The sequence below is a fragment of the Bombus pyrosoma genome, linkage group LG14, assembly GCF_014825855.1.
Source record: "Bombus pyrosoma isolate SC7728 linkage group LG14, ASM1482585v1, whole genome shotgun sequence".
NCBI lineage: Eukaryota > Metazoa > Arthropoda > Insecta > Hymenoptera > Apidae > Bombus > Bombus pyrosoma.
Genome location: NC_057783.1, coordinates 9,063,529 through 9,083,101, shown reverse-complemented (window position 1 = coordinate 9,083,101; position 19,573 = coordinate 9,063,529). Strand labels below are relative to the sequence as shown.

Below are 19,573 nucleotides of genomic sequence, written 5' to 3'. Positions count from 1 at the left end.
AAATCGTTTGGGGAATAGGTTCACAAAAATAAAAACGAGAAAGGAGAAAGGGGTTAGACGATTTCCAATTATTCTTATAACCTTTTATGAAAGATATTTATTTCGACTACTCGATTGTCCTCTTTGTGTTTCAACTTTTGTCAGATCGAAACGGAACGAAATCACCGGGGAACGATTCCAACGTTCCTGAGAATTTCATAAATCTGAACTATAACAGTCGACAAAAATACGTACTCTCGTGGAACATATTGTTTTATGGAATTGGTCTCTTATAGTAGGGAAAATATTCTTTGAGTCTACTTTTTATTAAAGAAGGATATTTTTTCGGTACTTGGTGAATTTACCCGGGCTCTGGCTCCTTTTTGAAAATACATTTTTCATACTGACACGATAGTTTCATTTTCTCTGCGCGTTGTATAACTGTAGGAATATCGCGTGCGTTCCATTATTTCATCGAATATAATCTGAACTATCACGACAGAGAAGCGTAATCCTATCGGTTATGTCATTTTTGCAAATGTAATACATATATATTACATTATATACGTATAATAGTGATATTAAATGTATTAAATATTCTATATAATACGCAAATAGAATTACCAGAGCCGAAACTCTTGAGTGGAAAGCTTTATTTTTGAAAATTGAAGTAAATTTTCTAATTAAAAGTTCCGTTTCTATTATTTCGAGTTCTCAAATTTAAAAAGAGAATGTGCGCATGTGCGAACGGGGATTAGATCGACTAATACAGTGTTTGAGTTAATTAATTTTCGCTTAGTTAGTTTAGAAAAATTGTCCAGAAAAAGTTTCTCCTCTATTTTACTATAAACTAGGGGAACAGAGTCGTTCGATTAAACAAAACAAAAAAGAGAAAATATCGAATCGCGTTCCCCCGAGGTAACTAAAATTAAATTCGACAAAAATATTTTTCGTACCTATAACCTCTTTCCGGCATCGAACCGTTTTCTTTCTTTCTTTTTTTTCGCCAAGCGAGCGAGCGAGCGAGTCACTTCGTTTTATAGCGCGATATCTTTCGAAGAAAAATGTTGGAGCAACACAGGAAGACACAGTTCTAAGCAAGAATTTTTCTCGACGTTCTAATTTTACTCGAGAAAAAACAAATAACCATGTTCGCCGATGCGTAGTTTGTTATTCTGTTTCCCGCAATGTTGCGTCACGAAAATGCAAATATTGTTATACCATGAAGTTTAAACACTACTACCCCAAATAGACAGAGCACTCATTGGAGGCTTAGCTGGTTGAACGCTGGAAGAAGATAAATGCACGCCTCGCATGTACATATGTAGTTTGAGCTAGTACGTTACAACAGTAGAGAGAGAGAGAGAGAGAGAGAGAGAGAGAGAGAGAGAGAAAGAGAGAGAGAGAGAGAGAAAGAGAGAGAGAGAGAGAGAGAGATTGCCATCTGAGAAAAAACTCAATTTGATAAAACGCTGATAAGACCTTCGCGCCTTCTAATTAAGATAGACTGATTAATTGGACGAGCGTTTATCTCGTCGATGCAGAAACGATGAAAGAAACAACGGATTCGATCATTAGCGAATTTTTCCGCGCATACTTTTCAATATTTTTTCATATATTACATATGGCATAAAAGATAAATGGAGAGTTATAAAATGAAATTTTACAAAATTTCTATGTGAGGAGTTCCATTGTTTTATATGTAGGTGCCGAAAATTCCGGTAGCTCATCGAACGATACGATAGAATAGTAACAATTCCAAAAAATATTCTTGAAGAAAAGCATTTAGTATCAATCATAAAATATTTGCTATCACTCCGTTGCACGTCAGGCTTTTTAATCTCGCATATCTATCGTACGCTAGGAACAAAGTATTTTTGCAAACAATAAACGCATCCCGTAAATGCGCCCTCGTGCACACGTTGCGTTGATATTCAGTTTACCGTGTGAACGAATATTTTTCATTTTATACATCAAAGTGCACTTTTGCGCTCGCCAGAGAACTATACGCATTTCCAAATGCAATTAATGGGAAGAACATTCAGCCCGAAAATAGTTGCAAATTTACTAAACATTCGCCCCTCTTTAAAAATAAAATGGACAAAAAGCTTTTCAATGCGGTAATGCCGAATCATGTGTAAAAATAGGAAAATTTTGTTCTTTCTTTTTTTAAAAGCGTTTTTTTTTTGTTTTTTTTGTACACTATCAACCGTGTGGAAACTGGGTTGTATTTTCTTCATATATTTCAAAAGTAAATGTACAAAGTCCTATGTATTCCCAAAATTAACGATGTTTTTTGGTAATAACGATGTTTTTGGTAATATAGTTTTTTGGTAAAAAAAAAAGAAGAAGAAAGAAAAGTTAAAAATGGCCCAGGAAACAGGTTTTGCAGTGGAATAGCCATCTTCGCCACCGTGAAAACGTAACATCGAAATTGAACAGGATATTTCGCTTCTCCGTGGAACAGTTTGGCGAGCCTCAAAGATAATCGAGCAAGTTAAACTCTTGCGAATTCAACTTGAAGGCTGTAACCAAAGTTGGTGCTATCGCCTAGCGACTCTAATCGAATTGGCACCCGGGCAAAAGTTCAGCGGGAACTACGCAACTTTCGACCCACGCCACACATTTGGAAACAGAAATTCATATCGGACCTTTTTCGCGGGGCTCCATCTGATTTTTACCAAGTCACGAACTAACCTTTGAACTCCGACGTTGCTCCGATTTTCAACCTTTCTATAACAGCCGTGATTTTATCCCCCACGTTTCTATTTCTATTTAAACCTGTCTTTTCGTCGTTTCACGTTAACATTAGAAAAACTAGTGAATCGTTTTCATCCGCGAGCGAATTCATAAAAGTCGTTATTTCCTAACATCAATATCAAGCGTAATTTTATGTATTTGCAAATTTGTTTCTTCAAAGGCAGAAATCTTCTCGTCTTTGCTTAAAATAGTAGATATTATTAGATCGATAAGTCTTTATTGTCTTCATGGTTAAACATTATTCTAAATACATATGTATATAGCTAGCTGGTGAAATCGTGGAGCGAAATACGGGCCCGCCTAACTTCACACCCCAACTATCTGCTTAATAATCTAAAATCTAAGAGCTTGACCCCTCTGATAATTTCCTTGCCACGCTGGGCGAGGTCAGATCGTAATCTAATAAACGTACCGCGATACCGAGGTCGGTACTTCTCGTAATTATCAAACGCGACACAATACCACGACCATTGTCGAATACACAATTTCCTTCGAAATGTATTACACCTGCTCGATGAACTTTATACACGTAGTATCGTTTCGCATCGTTCCTTGTTAATTTATTGCCGAATATCGTGTGCAGGTGAAGGAAATACTTGGAGAAAATTATGGAAAATTTTCGAACGCTAATAAAATGACTAATTACAAATAGATTATTGTTATTACCGGTATTAGTCAGGTCCCTTTTCGTAATTTATCTAATATTGTTTTATATAACAAATTTAACTAACGATGGAACAAAATGGATTAAAACATGATTTATGCTGGTATGGTAAAAAATGCATAGAAAGGTTTTATTGTCAGTGAAAACTAACTAATCAACTTCTAATCGATAGTGGTGCAAAATCCAAGAAAACCAGACGAATATATCTAAGTTCTCCAATTAAATGGTGCAACGAAGTATGTTTTCAAAAACGGAGTGTACTCGGTGCTCGAGGGTTGTAGCATGGTGACAAAAAATAATAAAGATAATAGGACAATAACTGTGTGCTGTTTGATGGGTAAAAGCCTGGGCGAGAAAGAACCACGAGAGAAAGCTCTATAAAACTATCTTCTGACGATTAAACTCGATTCGACCGATAATTTCCTCTTCAAAGCCCACTCGAGTTCATGTCTAAAGCCGGCCACAAAGCAGCCACACGGCCGCGTCATTATATTTTTCGCAATTATCCGTAGGATGGGCACTCGGTCGACTCGTTGAAAATAAAAGAGAAAAAATGAGAGAAGAGAAGGGAAGAAAGAGAGGGAGAGAGAGAGAAAGAGAGAAGAAGAGAGAAAAAATGGAGAAGAACGAAGAAAATAAAACGACCACCGCTTCGGTCGCTTCATCAGTTCGTTAAAAAGTTGCGGGGCCGGCGTTTGGCGGTGATTTCTCGTGTGACGTCGCTTTTCCGCGCCAGCTTCTCATCCTGCGCAATAACAACCGGTGTCCCTGCCATTTAAAGCTCGGAAAATGAACGAATATCTGCATTGAATGGTAACAGAATTCATGACCACTTTTTGGGAATAACTTTTTCGCGTGAAATATCCGCATTTCGTAAGATATTCTGATTTTAAAAAGTATCGGACGATAAAGTATGTCCAGTTTCTTTACTCTACGTTCATTATTGGCCGAAACAATCTTCAAATTTATGTTAATTTCTTTATCTCCATAAAATATCTATTTTACCGTGAACGATAAAATGTTGCGTTCGAACAAGATTGCCGCAGTCCCTTCGATTCTTTTTAATTACCACGAGCTACCCATAGCGGGGCAAGGTGAACATTACATACAGTACACGATATTTGAACAAATTCGAGCAAACATTTACAAATTGTAATGCTCACTATCATCCGCAAACAGACCGTTCCAGAGAAAGAATAAATAATCTGGAAAAATATTTCCCAATACCGTACACAATTGTATTTAATTCTCCCTTTGGAAAACAGTCGAATTACTCGATCATTCGCAGGAAAAAATGGTACGTTTTCCGAGCGGTGTTATTCGCTCACCACTTTTCACCTGGTGGAATAGCGCCGTTTTCCTACCGGATTCTCATTTTGCGCATCAACAGTACACGCAAACAGGCCGATATATTTCTGCATGGGCCGTTCGATGCGGTTTCGCCAAATCGGCATGGGGTTGTTCCTATGCGGCATGACCTTCTCTATTTATTTCACCGCTATCCACCAACGCCATTGTCCCCCGGGGGCGGAAAACGCAAAAATGTATTTTTCGAGAACGATTCGCGGTAATCGGAAGTCATCACTGGCTCTCGCGAAAAAGGTCGCTTTTAAACGTTATTCTCTTTTCCACGAATCGCTGCACTTTGCCACACACGCGGCTGCATCATCCAGCTGAATTATTGGCGAGCATGGCGTTCGACGGTCCGCACTGTAAACGCCGCCGTTGCATTTTTCACCGTTCATAACGTGCCCGTAAACAGATTAAATGTTAAAATCCTCCGCCTTCATTATCTTTCAGGTTGTGTATCGTCGAGCGTTTTACGCGAGATTAGCGCCGATCCGAGATCCAGCAGGGTAGATCGCTTTTGTTGCTCGTCCATTCCTCGAAAAAAAGTACCGGGAATTCTCAATGAATACTAAAGTACAGTGAAAAGATTATAGCGGAGTATCGTGGAAGTGATTACCAGCGTTAAAGCGTGTCTCGACTTTATAAAGAGCGAATGTGTACATACAAAAGGAAATAATTGAAGCAGTAGAAACAAGGGAAAGGAATTGAGAATGAGAGAAATTACAAAGAAGAAAGTTGAAAGAGAGTTTCTAGAGAAGTGAGAGTATGAGTTTTAAGCGGCAGTATGCATCTGGCTAATTCGAATTTAACAAAAGTTACGATATAGCAGCTATCAGTGTATCGTTCTGATTAACTGTAGACCCGGTCGTTTTATTGCACAGCTAGAAACCTATCGAGAAACCTACACCAGATCGTATGATTGCTAGAGACGTTCAATATTTTGAATGCAAGCAAACGCGGCAGATTTTCGAACCGTCGCTACCGCGAGAAGAAAACCGCAGAGAAATATTTTTCCCGCCAAGTGTGCGAATTACGAGGCGCGAATGAAACAAAAACGGTAGTAAAGGAAAGAGGAAGGAAGAAAGAGGTACAACCGGAAGGGTCAGCCAAGATTGGAATAATTTCGAGCGCGTGGGTCGAGCGGACTGAGTGAAAGCCGTTTTATCGCCAGAGAGCTAGAAAAACGAGAAATCGGGAAAAAGAATATGTACTTCGGGGCAAGGGTGTGCATAAACTTTGCAGTAAGACACGGTCTGTCTGCGTCGGTGGCTGTTTATTTCCATCAAAATCGCGACAGAATTTTTAAAGTGTAGGTATTTTAAATTTCTCACTGAAATAGAGAAGAATTGTTCGCGTATCGCGTAGGATTGGACTAGAACGCTTATGATTAAAACATTCTGTTCGCGATGCAAAGCGACCTGCTTGACCTGAGAATTCCTGATGCACTGTAAACGAAGGAATTTTTATAGCTGTTCTAGTCGAAGGGGAAACTACCGTCTAACGAGAAAAGTGGTGAGTCTCGGGTGGAAAGTTTCCCCGATACGGGCGACCAGGTTTTTCCGCGATTTCGTCAACAATCTTATCGGCAAGGATAAACACCGGGCACGGTGAATATCTAATGGAAGAGAAATAACGCGGAGAGTAGCGCGTTTCGTGACAACTCACTTAAGGCTGTTTGACTCGATGAATCAATGTTTCAGGTGTAGCGTGTAACTGATAAATTCATCGTTTTTGAATCGTTGCATTCAATATAAGATCAAACCGAAGTGATCAATGAAGCGTAAAGAAGGAGACTTGATATTCAGATTAGAATTGTTTGTAATTTACATATTTGCAAATGTTTGCAGTTTTAAGTTTGAATGAATTTGGACGAGCGAATTTGGATCCTTAAAATCCGAGTTCTTCAAATTCTACCCGAGAAGAAATTGTTTTCAATATAATAACCGGCTCGGTTACCGAATTCTACCCTTAATTAAGGGTTAATAGTTTACGTAAGCACATGATGATTAATGGATCCCTTCTTACGGCGTAACGTTTAATAACGAGCAACGTGTACATCATTAAACTAGCAGATTAAATGTAGAAAGTTCAGAAAGCTTTCATCGTCGGGGCAAACCTTTCGCAACGAGTTGCAGGTAAAGCGAACAACATGGAACAAGGAACGATACGGAGTCGCGGAATAATTGCAAAGACGTGCATTAACCGATATACGATATACATCCTCCTGGTAAAAGAGAAACTTTTGCGTACTTGTAATCATCATGATGCCAGAGGGTTAATACACGTTTAAACGTAGAGGCGACGCATAATAGCAAGGTTGCTCTCTAATTTGCGTGAACTTTACGCGCCGCGCGCAAAGCTACTTTGTTTACTTAATGTCCAACTTTATTCCATCAATTTAGGGCAAGTTTGGAGAAGTCCTGTTAAATTTGCATGTTTCTAGTCGAAGTCAGGAACATCTATCCCGGCTGTAACATCAATCATCATCCCAGCGTCTTTGTACATGTTGTGTAGTAGTTAATAAACTGAAAATATCGAGTGTTGTTTAAAACACGCCTTTATCGCCTAACTGATTAAGTCTCTGACAAATTTCCACGTTGAAATTTTCTTAAAGCGAGTTGTTACATCGTTATTGCGTTATCGAAAAATTACAATCGAAGAACTGGGTAGAAAAATTGTACGAGCGCATCTTTCTCAAAGAACTCTTTCGATAAATCAAATTAACCAGCTGCACTTCCTGTAGATTATTCGGGCGTAAGAAAGATGGAAAAAAAAGAATTTCACTTCAGTCTAATTAATCGAGAGACGTAGCTCGAATTCTAGGATAAAATCGATAAGGTGTTACTTTTATCTCTTGCAGGTTTTTCAGTGGAATATATCAATGGATTACGGACACCAATCCCGAGCGTCTGATGGTCACCATTCGGGAAAGAAAGCCAGTCATTGCAAAGAATAGTGAACGTCTCTCACGATAATATATGTCCCCATATCAGCCCGGAAACCACGATGCATTCTCCAGCCGTCATTCAGAAGTTTTCAATCACTCGACATGCAATCCGAGTCTTTGATCCACCGAATTTTTACACGTTCGCCATGATAACGAGACGCTTAACTTTTGACTCTCGGTATTTCTTCTCTTAATCTCGCTATTTTCTTACCTTGTAATATATAAAATGTCCGGATGAAAGTTGTTCGTTGTATCGCCAAGTAGGTATGTAGTAAAAGTAAATTGTTTCCAACAAAACGATATCTTCATTAATGAACTTACAGTAATGAAAAATAAGAGCGTATTTCTTTCCACCGAACAAGACGGACGTTTAATACGTTACAGCTTGATGTATCTCTCGTACCTCTAAGACGAAGTAATTACAGCAAGTTGAGAAAAAGTAGTGATCTAGTGACGACGGAGCGGATGCATGGAGCTAAAATCGTGCAGCAATCGCGAACCAACGAAACTCGCGAATCGACGGCGATTAAATGAAACGATCGGTCTGTTCGATAGGAATGGGGAAGGGGAGAGGTTTGAATCCGGAAGCCGGCAGGGATCGAACACGATGTTTCTGTTGAATGGAGGGGTTGACGTAGACATAATCGAACGGGTGCGAAGAACGTCATACGCACTTCGTGTCCACGCGGACGACGTGACCGGATTGCTGGCTCGACCGATTTGAAAGAATTGCGAGTCCATCCACGTAACATAAAATATAGTAAATCGGGCAGAGAGTAATGCCTGGCTCGTAAATAACATGACATATGTTCGTAGGAGGCACGGCTGGCATGCACGCGGTAAATCTCCCTCCCGAACGATCGATATAATGGCGGCCGATTGCAACGTTACGCGCGTGCACCGATCGATCGAACCGGACCGGGTTTAGCCGTGTTACTTCAAAAACTTTCACAGACTTGAAAGCTGCCAAGGGCCCGACTTGCACCGATCAACGTCAAGTTTCCAGGACGTTTCGCGGCAAAACACGGCTTCCGCCGTCCTCACCGCCTTCAGATACCGCCATTGTTACCGGTGGTTACTTACGAACAAGGAGAATACCAACGTGCCCCTTATTTAAACTTTCCTCCTCACGTGGAAAACAATATCCAAGCGCGTAATAGCATCTGGATGTCCATATCAATCGGTTTTAGCGTGGATTGTTTCTGACAAGGGGCTGTTGTACTATTCTAAGAATAATAAAAGTATTTCAGAAATTACGATATGCGTTACTTTACTATCTGTTACTCTATCTTTCTTACTCAGTGAAATCAAAATTAATTCTGAAGCGTGATAATCTTTTGATGGAACTGAATTATTCGCAGTTTAAGAAGAAAAAGGGAATAAAATAAATAGGCTGGTTAACATACTCTGTTATTATCAGCCAAGCAATAGATCGACTTATGTAGAAGCTTCTACGCAGCTTCAGTAACGTTGTAAACAACTTTGCCGCAAGTTTCTCACGACACGATGAATCAACTCAACCATTGTGAGATCAAAGCCAAGTTCGCAGAAAGCTAATGTTCGCCGATTAACTCGGTCATTGAACGCGTCTCGGCAAACAATCCTCCATCATGTACAATAGTTCGCAACTTTATATGAACAGTTCGATAAACATTTTTACATATCCATGCTTTGATAAAAACGATATTACAAGAAAAATACTACAAATATCCTCGATCTCGTTCATAAAATACCTAATCTTCCAACACTTTATAGTATCTTTCGCGTACCCCCACACCCACACATATGAAGCAATACAGTTACTACAATGTTTCCATAAAATGCATTCGAGGGTGGAATTAATCCAGGAAAGACAAGAGAAACGATTACGTAGATCCGGAGAAAACCGCGCGGAGGTAACCGGAAGCACATGGGCAAGCCATGACGCGACGACCATCGCCGAGAGCATGGCGTTCGTATGCAGAAAAATGCAAATTCCCTCGTCGTTCAGGATTATATACTCGCCGGCTAAGTGTCTAAGAGGAAAATAGAGGAGATCAAGCCCACTACGGAAGCGATACAATCGCTTCCACGGTGATTCAGCCGGAGCTTATTTAATTTTACGTCTTGCCTGTAGCCGGCCATCACGCGAGATTCGGCCGAGATGCGAGACTTTGATTCGACGGGAGATTGATTAAAACTGATTGCTCAATTACTTCCAATGAAATTTGTTTTCGAGTCGCAGATTTTCCACCATCTTGACCTCTTACCATTGCGCGAGTTTATTAAATTCGTTAAGAAGAGAAATTAAAAATTCGCTTACACGGTTACGCCCGGAAGAGTTTTAACGAGCTGAAACATACGACCGCTTCGTTAGGCCGGCGTAAAGAGGAAACTGGCACGCGATAGTTTCGTTTACCTGCAATAATCGAAATGAACTTGCCAATTTTAATGGAATAATTTTAACAGAGTAATATAACGACTCCTTAATTTAAAAAGAAAAAAAAATGATGTATTTCTAGTTCCTGCTGCAAGAAATTATCTAAAAGAGAGAGAGAGAAAAAAAAAGAAAATCAAGAACGTACGATTGCCATTTTATTCGCGCATTCACATTCAAACCTATAAAAAGAAAACCTATAAAAGGAAGAAATATAAATCTTCAATATCTCGCTATACCATACAAGGAATTTCAATTCTATTCCGTGGTCTCTGCCGACAAATAACCTACGGACAAATGACCAACGAGTGATTACTATTTATTCTCCTATTTCACACTCCGATCGAAGTAGAAGGAAAAAAAGGAATCGTCTTGCTTTATCGGAAGCAAAGCGTCGCGCCGCGCTTAACGCGAAAATGAAAGAGGCTGATTTGACCTCGGTTTTCAATCTGAAAGTGCTCGACACACGCCCGATTGCTCGGTTTTCCATACAGTGCCGATCGACGATTAATACTCTTCCCTTTTTGATCGCTCCTTTGGTCTATCTAGATGTGTACGCGACCACGGGTACGATTCACACGAACAGAAACAAGCCAAAGTAACTCGATGTTCCGCGTGTATCCAGCCAGTTTCATCAACCGATTTCGCAATTATCGAAGAAATAAGGGGACAATTGCATTTAGCTGCGACAAATCGCCACGCGGAGCTCTGGACAGGCAGTACATCGTCGGAAACGAGAGGCACGGGAGGAAACAAACATGCCCGGAAACGTAATATGAAGTTCCAGGCTACGCGGCCCGTTAATCTAACAGCCTGATGATGGTCGAAACCGTTTTACTCATCAAGATTGGCTTGTCGTTTGGGGGTTCCGTTCCCCGAAAATTTACTGACTCTTGATTGCTTTCTCCGACGTATAACCCGCCCTTTTCAAGAACGCCGCGTCATGCCAACTACGATCACCTCCTATCCTTAAATCGACAAATTAAAGTTACTATTTCATGGCATCGGGATAGAATCGACGACCGATTCATAATTCTATTGAATTTTTCATTGATCTTGGTTTTTTCAATCTTTCTTTTACATATAAATGAAATGTATATGCTTAAATTTGTATACGTAATAAATAATCCTAAAATAGTCTTAGTTTGAAAAGTAAAAGTTAAAAGTTAAATTATTCATCCCTTTCGTATTGTACCGAGTCAAGCGATCAAACACCTTTTTCAAAGTTTATAGACTCAAAAACAGGGAATCGCAAATCCATCTGAACATTATCCCGCTTAAGAAAAAATAAGCAGCTGCTAAAATACGGCTACCCACCGATTGTTTTAATTATTTTATCGAACACGCTAAAACTAAGAGGCAACAGCAGCGTTATTTGAATAATTGAACGATCGCAAGTTCGATTCTTAGTTCCAAGTTTCAAGAACGTACGATCATCTTCTAAAAGTGCCCTCGAATCCTGGCCAAGTACCAGATTTTTAACAGTTTTCCCATGTCCGAGCTCGACGATCCATCGTTTCTATTAAAAGACTTTCATCGCCAGCCAATAACCATTAAATAACGCCGAAAAAATCTATAAGATCAGGCTGACCTCCGCTTCATTCTGTCCCATAAAACAGTGGAACCACCGAAACGTGGAACCGTCGACGCGACGGTTCAACGAATGAGCACAGGCGAGGGTATCGGATAATACAGAGAGACCTGGAAACAGGCGGGGTGAAACGGTGTGGCGGAGGATGGAGAACCGAGCAAGGCAGCCTAAGTGAAACGAATGTCGGTAGTTTCCCGAAGCAGTTTCGGGATGTTGTAACGGTGTCAACTTTGTCCATTAACCATCGATTTCTCTCGGCGCGTTAGCCAACTGGGCTGAAGCGTTTACCCCTTTTCGCTGATAGCAGTAACTTCGCTCCGGCCTGACAACCTTTACAGTTTTACGCTTTCTCACCAACTTTTTTTCTTACACCTGGCTGTCGTGATGCGGTTAATTGCGATCGTTGATGAAATACGTTGTCCAACGAGAATCGAACTTTATTCGCGTAATTCCATCGGGGGCAAATCGGATTTTGTCGTATAAGTTCAGCGAAACGAAGCAATTTCAACGCGAATTTTATAGATCATTTGATAGAAATTTTATCGCAAAAATTCTTAAGTCGTGGACGAGTTCGTTTTCCACCAATTGATCTTTACTTCCAATGGACACATAACGTGTACGTACCTCGACGATATTTAAAATTCAACTGTCGCCTATTACAATTTCACGCGCAATTTCCAGGATAGAGGCAAACACTAAAAACCAACGTTCCTCTGTTCTCCGTATAATCTGCCAAAATTCCCAAGCTTTTTGTCGCGACGACGAAGGGAGGGTCGCGTTACTAGTCACCTTTTGCGTGCACTCCCATGTCTCAGGAGATGAATATAAATAAGGGTATTAAAGCAATAATAATACTCGGCTTACATTAAGTCAAGTTACGTTCATGGAGACTTACCGTCGCACTTGAAATTAGGTTTCACGCGTAGAGCTGTCGCTCTTCCCCCTTGGCTATGAACGAATGACGAGTGTTCACCGAATGCCGACGAACAAACACCATGAATATTTTAACCGGTGAATTAACGCCAAGGTAACACACATCTTGTTTTATGAAGCAGCCTGACAATAAGACCATAACACGGATTTAGCAAGTTAATCCGTTCGGTCGGAACGCGCGTGGCCTTGTTCCACCCCACTTTTAATTAAGAGCGCAATCATTCCATCGTAATCCAATACTCGATCTCCCTTCCTACCTGTCCATCGCAATTCCCATCCCCCTTCCGACTTACCCGCACTAAAGTTAAATTCGCCATAAAAAAGTTTCCACTTGTTCTTCTTTCATTACTCGTCGACGTTAACTTTCGCGCCAAACTTTTGTCACTTGAAAATGAATTTTTACACCGATGGCGATCGCTATATTAACAAGCCGGCGCGTCGACTTATCGTTACAACTCAGTTAAATTAATATTTTGCTTTATTTTCTTTTCTTTTTTTTAAGCGACGAATCAAAAATATTTTCTACGATCGCAAGTATATAAATGATTGTAAATATTAATTCTTTCGTTGATAACGCTGATTTTACGCCCACTTTACATCTACTTTAGGTGTCGTCGTAGAGGAAATCTGTGCAACACGAATCGCTACAATTGGTAAATACGTTACAGCGCTAAATACACATCAACCACGACGCTATGTATCAAATGCAAATAATAAATCGCAGTTACGAGCAGATATAAACGAAATATTCTATGATACGATATTAATGCGTTACGATGTGCGAGATATCACGAGCGTGACCAATTTTCGCAAACTGTTCCCTTTGATGTAGTAATAAAGCGTTTACTATCGCACACGGATGCGTATCTCGAATCATAAAGTCCGTTTTATAACCCTAAACTCTTCTGTCGTTTCCCTGATCATCGTTCACGAATCAGTGGGCGCTCAGCTCCCTTGCTTTGTGCTCGGCCGCTTTTACGTTTGAATTTTAAGCAGTGCTTTTTCCTCTCGGCGCTCAACTTTTCCGCTCGTTGATCACGCTCAAGTGGCTAGCGTAAAATCACCGCGTTATTTTCGTACTTTCAATTTCCCCGCTTCTTTGATAATCCTTGAAATTAACCTAAATCTTTATTTGGAGTGTTTCGCAGCTTTACGTAACTTTCTGACACACGTTCGTAGCTATAACTTCTAATAATAACGTAATTAATATAAAAAAAGTATACATCATCATCGTGGAAAAGACGTCGGAAAATTTTAATAAAGTTCAATGTCGAAGAAGAAAAATTTCCTGAGTGTACTATTCCAAGAATCGATAATAATGTATTAACTGTAATGATAAGCAAACATACGATTCCTTGTTTACGTTTACCAGGCTCAGAGAACTATGTAATGCAGCATCGCGAGCTAAAAACGTACCGACTTCGTACATCGTTTCAGACATTTATTGCGGAACATAAAGTACAAAGGAAGATAGCACACGCGTCCAAAATTCAATTTAACATCGAATCAATAGGAATTTGTTATCTCAACCTTTTCCTTTTTTTTCGAAAAATTTCTTCCATCTATATAAAACGCTTTAACCACTATGATGATTATTCACCGATATAGATATGGAAATAGATCGCAAATACGATTTGAGGACAGCAAACTCACCAGTGAATCACCAAACTCGGACATGCACAGCTGAGATGCTCGTACAGCTTCAATCGACGTCTTAAAGAGAATCCTTGATATCGTCAACAGAATCGATTCTGTAATCAGAGAACCATAGAATTAACTCCGCACGAAATTCACTAGCATCGTTTAATTTTAAGTTACAACTGTACGTAGTGAATATAAAAATCTTTCGTTTTGTCACTGAAAATACTTAACATCCTTCGCTACGTTGTAGCGATATAAATTTTTAATTGAACAGCTTTTCGGGCAAGATCGTATTAACCGATTAACCGGTTAGTCGATTAACCGACGTTGTTAATTCGCTATGAAGCCAAAAATTCGGTGTAACTCGATAACAAGAAAATAAGTGGCAAAGATGGTTGATGGAATGCAAAAATAACAATGGAACGTTAAAAATGGTGAATCAAAATTCGTGTTTCACCCGGTTGAAGTATAGTTACGAGGCGAGTACGCTCTATTAGCGCCATAGCTTTGCCGGGATGCGCTGGAAGCTTCTTAAACTTAATAGCACAGAGTAAGCTTAATGTAAGATGTTTTTATATATTTCGCGGTGATATTTTATAGAGAGATCTTATGGTGAAAACAGATACCAAGCCAAACCGAAAGTCGGTTGACCAAAGAGCATAACCAGCAACTCCCTCGAAAATGTTGCGAATTATTAGATTGAGTACAATGTTTTATATAAAAATGATAATTATAAAATATAAATAATTACTTAGTAAGTTATTTAATACATTATTGAATAAATAATTGATAAATAATTATGATTATAATTATAAAAATATTTTATACAAGAATATTGGTAAAAATAGGAAAATACTAATATCTTACAGAGATTAAGGTCTTCTACTTTTAAACCATAATTTTAGAATTTCGTAACATCATAGATCAGTATTGACAGAGGTAAGACAGAAGAAATACCCTTTTCCATCGAATTACTGTCTTACTGGCTAATTATCGTAATTATCTTGGATAACCCAGAGTTTATTCACAACTTTTCCTATTTTCAGATGTCGCATCTGTTTGTCGCACCTTAACATATTTTTAAGCCGTCACTGGTAGTACCGTCTATGATTTATTCAAAGAAATTCTTACGATTATGGGCTCGTATAATAGACATAATTAACCTCGTTAATAACTCCTTATATAGATTCTTGGAGGATATCCTCCAAATTATGAAATCATTTTATTATCGAGTGGTCAAATCATACCAAATTATCTTAAAATTACCTCAAATCACATTTCAATCTTCGTAACATATTCGGTACTTCTACTTTAGTTTCTGATTAATTTTATAATCTCGTTATATTCTTTCCACCAACTATACCTAATAAAAGTATTATATTGCCGGACGATAGTATGTAGTATTAATACTGGAACGATGAAATTTTTTCTACGCTTTGACCGTTAAACGATTCAATTGAACTGATGTAATTTCTGGCGCACGCCTCCTCGTCATTTATAGAGAATGGGAATACTTTGCGCACCAGTAAATCTACGGCGTATTTCTATTCTCGTATCACGCGAGAGTTATTAAGGTCTGTACACCGCGTTGCATTTAGCCGACACCCCATAAAACTGCAAACACGTTGTCAACATTGGTTTTATCGTGTGCTCATCGTGACGTAGCCGATTCGCCCGGATACATGCGGTTGCCGGTTATAAACTTCGCCATTGTTGCGTTTGAAACATTTCCAACCGGTTTATTCGATTGACTTTTGCCATCGTGACGCGACAATCGCTAAATAGTAATAGCGTAGCTTGATTTTAGATATCGCGAGTAAATCGAAAAAATAAAATGATACATAATGCACGAAAGAAGAAAGAGAAAGGATCGCATTTTAAAATCAATTTCAATTTCCTTTTGATATTTTTCAAGTCGGGCGATATCGAAACGGATGATCATTGAAGTTCATTTACTCGAGCGTAAGAATATTTTACAAAGGGCAAGTAGCTTCGCGATATTACCTACACGAACAAAAGCGTTTATGATGGTCTCGAAAGTACTGGCACCTAAGGCGAGAAGTTGCGCCAAGTTATATGCGCACTTACGATTAAATGAAACGACTCGTAAAGGGATACGTACAAATGCTGTCTAGTAAAATCCCGGTTAGAGAATTTATTCGTTCGAAAACTAGCCCTCCTGTTTTACCATCTTCGTATTATTAGACAAAATTCCGTGCCTAAATCCGCGTGGGTGTGCCAGAAAGTAGAGCAAAATAGCCGACGCCGTGTTCAATAGGGCTCGAGTTACCGTCCGTTAATTATATTTCAAAGACAAGCATTATTTCGATGCAGCGGAGGCTAAATCCCCATTAACGGATTCCTCGCGAGCAACTATAAATTCCTGTCTGTCAGAAATCGCGCGTTTCACCCATCGTTTACGTGCTCAACGACGTACGTAGAGACACGTTAGAAGTTGAGGAACGTTCAACAGTCGCCCGCATTGTCTTCATCAATCGTCTAATACTCCAACTCGATTAATTCTCATTAAATTCTCCGACTACGACTTACCCCCCACCCGCCCCCTGCAGAGCTCCTCCTTTTCCCAAGCAAATCAGATTAATTCCGACCGCGACGTGTTCTCCGACAACTATTGTACTTCCGGCTACTCGTTAGCCCACATTCAGAACGGTCTAAGGGTGCAATTAAACGTTGAAGTACAATTTTAACATCACCCCTGTTAACCGCGTTTCTGCTACGGTGGCCCGTCCAAATTGCCCCTCTCCTTTGGATAGTATCGGAAAATTGAGTTAAAACAGCGCCTCGTATCCTTAACACCGTGTTCCGAATACATGGAAAGGCTAGAGAGTGAGAGAGAGAGAGGAAGCATTTTCACCGCGGTCGGGAGGCCAATGGCCGCCCGTCGTCGTTGGTGTGGCCGCCGCCGCCTGCACCGCAGCCAAGAAATTTCCATAGATCCTTAACGCGTCGGTGGAGCGTACGCAAAGCGGCAGACTTTGCGGCAACGCCGCGTCGTGCATCAGCCACAGGTGCCCTCTCACCGACGCGATGTCTCACCGATGCGAGGCGTTTATGGCTGTTGTAAAAGCGTCATCTCCCCTGCACGGTTCGGTAACGTATCGGCGTCCTTCGGTGTACGTGCACCCCTTTGTAACGTTCTGCTGTCACCGGTTCACACCTATCTCCCCTCTACTTCAGACCACCCTTCGATGGATGAAACGACGGCTATCGCAACATGAACATTCCGCGTTTCATGTGAGACGCGAGATGAGGAAAGAGAGATTATACGACACGACGATGGTATCCGAATTTTAACGTTCAAAGAGCTGGGTCTCTCGATATTTCCGCGTCTATGTCTATTGTTTTAAGATCGGGATGGGAGAAGAGGAAATTTTAACAGATTTCTCTTTCTTTCTCTATCTCTCTCGGAAGCTTTGAACGCTTTCTCTCTTAGTGAATCTATAAAATTTCTACGAAGCAATTTGATCGCTTTCTTAATTTTGGTGTTAACCCTTACGCCGCTGCGTTGGATTACGATTATGATTTCACTTTAAATTTTAACGACCACGTGTCGCTGAAATTTATTCTCCTCCCTTACGAGGATCGATATAGTAGTATTAAAATGTTCCTTGGCCTCTATACCTAAAAAGGGGCTAATATCGCCGTACAAAAAGTAAAGAGTTGCGTACAGCTCTGTAGATTTTTTTGCAGTCCTTTTCCCCCCGTATCGACGATGTGTATAAAGGACTACGCTCTCAGACAATATGGCGAAACACAGTTACATAGATCGTTATCCAGCGTGGTTTTCGCCAGCTCTTCGCGTCTCATAGTCGCCTGTACCTTCGTGGCGTAGATATTAAAATCAATACGGTATGCATTTGACTGGTACACCGTAGCCACCGCTATTACCGCACGCGGGAGCCACCAGGTCGTACATACAGTTAGCTGTTACTAGCTACCTCTCTATTTCGCCTCTCGCTCTCTCCCCTTCCTTTCATTCTCTCTCTAGCCTCTCCTTACCGATACACACGGGAATTGTAGCTGCAACTGCAGTGCCTTGCATCGGACAAGCAACCGCTATGGTATGCCCGAGCCTGCCAAACAGCTGAGTGAATGGATAGCTCGACTATAGGGTGTGAAACTGTTACGAAGCTAGGACGGAGAGCGATAGAAAGGGATGGAAAGGGGATGGTTTGTTGTTTAGTGGGTAAAGGCGGAAAGGAGTTAGGCCAAGTCGCTGGATAATTTCATACCAAGTTAATCAGACGCGGCTACAGCCTCCGGAGGATGCATGTGATACGGAGGAAAAGCGAACAACCGGAGAAGGCGAGGCTACCAAAGGAGTTACAAGAGAGAGAAAAGGAGAAAAAGAGAGAGCACGAAGGAGAAGAAGAGCACACCAGCATATAAGCCACGACATCAAATACTGTCCAAGACGCGCCGATGTCACGTAACAGCTGCTGCTAATAGCCTGTTTAACCGACAGCCCGAAACCTCTCGTTCTCACGCCTAGACTAATTATAGTGTAGGTTCTTAAATTCGCGCGTGTTGCGAGCCGACATTCTGCACGCGGATACAAATAGTGCTGGCATTCTTTTAAGCCGGCTGTGAGTTCGCGGAAAGGAATAAAGATACGAAAATTATAGAAGAAATTGGAATGTAGGGAAATATGTAAAAATATCTAAAATATCCAAATTGAAATAATCGTTATAATATCAGTAGTTTCATTGCTTTACTTGTGTCAGCAACGCTTGCAACGCGTCAGTACTAGCGACCAGCGATGAACTACAAAACTGAAAGCATTATTTTTCGTTCGACCTCTGTATTTTTGAAATATTTCATGAAAAAAGCTTTCATGGAAGAGAATAATCGTTCAATTGTTGTTTGATATGCTATCGATACAAAAAAAAAGCAGGGTTAACACACAATCAAGATTATGGGCTTCCATCGATCGTCTTGCAATTTACAGGAAACACGTTTTCCGTTTATCGGAACGATTTATCGAATTAACCGTGAATAATTGTTACAACAAGCCGGCTGTTTGCCCACCGCGGACACCGACTAAAATCTGCGATACACATCCACCGATGTCAAATATTTTTCCACCAAATACTCTTCAAATATTTAAGTTACAATGTGAGTGCGCTCGAAAGACTTTAAATTCCCAGTGGCTACGGATCCCGAATAACAGTATGCAAAACAGGCGACGTGGCAATTTTCGAACGCGAATTCCACGCAAGGATGTTAACTCCCAATGTGTATCTTTGAGTCGTCTCGGAAAAGATCCGGTTA

The 19,573-nt window shown here is 40.3% G+C and overlaps 1 protein-coding gene across 5 annotated transcripts in view; it reads right to left on the bottom strand.

The window, feature by feature from the left end:
- LOC122574640 overlaps window positions 1-19,573 on the bottom strand; it is a 248,895-nt gene that overhangs the window by 176,743 nt on the left and 52,579 nt on the right. For all 5 annotated transcript variants that reach the window (XM_043742428.1, XM_043742423.1, XM_043742424.1 and 2 more), the window contains one exon: window positions 14,294-14,391. The gene's annotated coding sequence lies outside the window, so the exon portion shown is untranslated. The remainder of the gene's footprint in view (window positions 1-14,293; window positions 14,392-19,573) is intronic.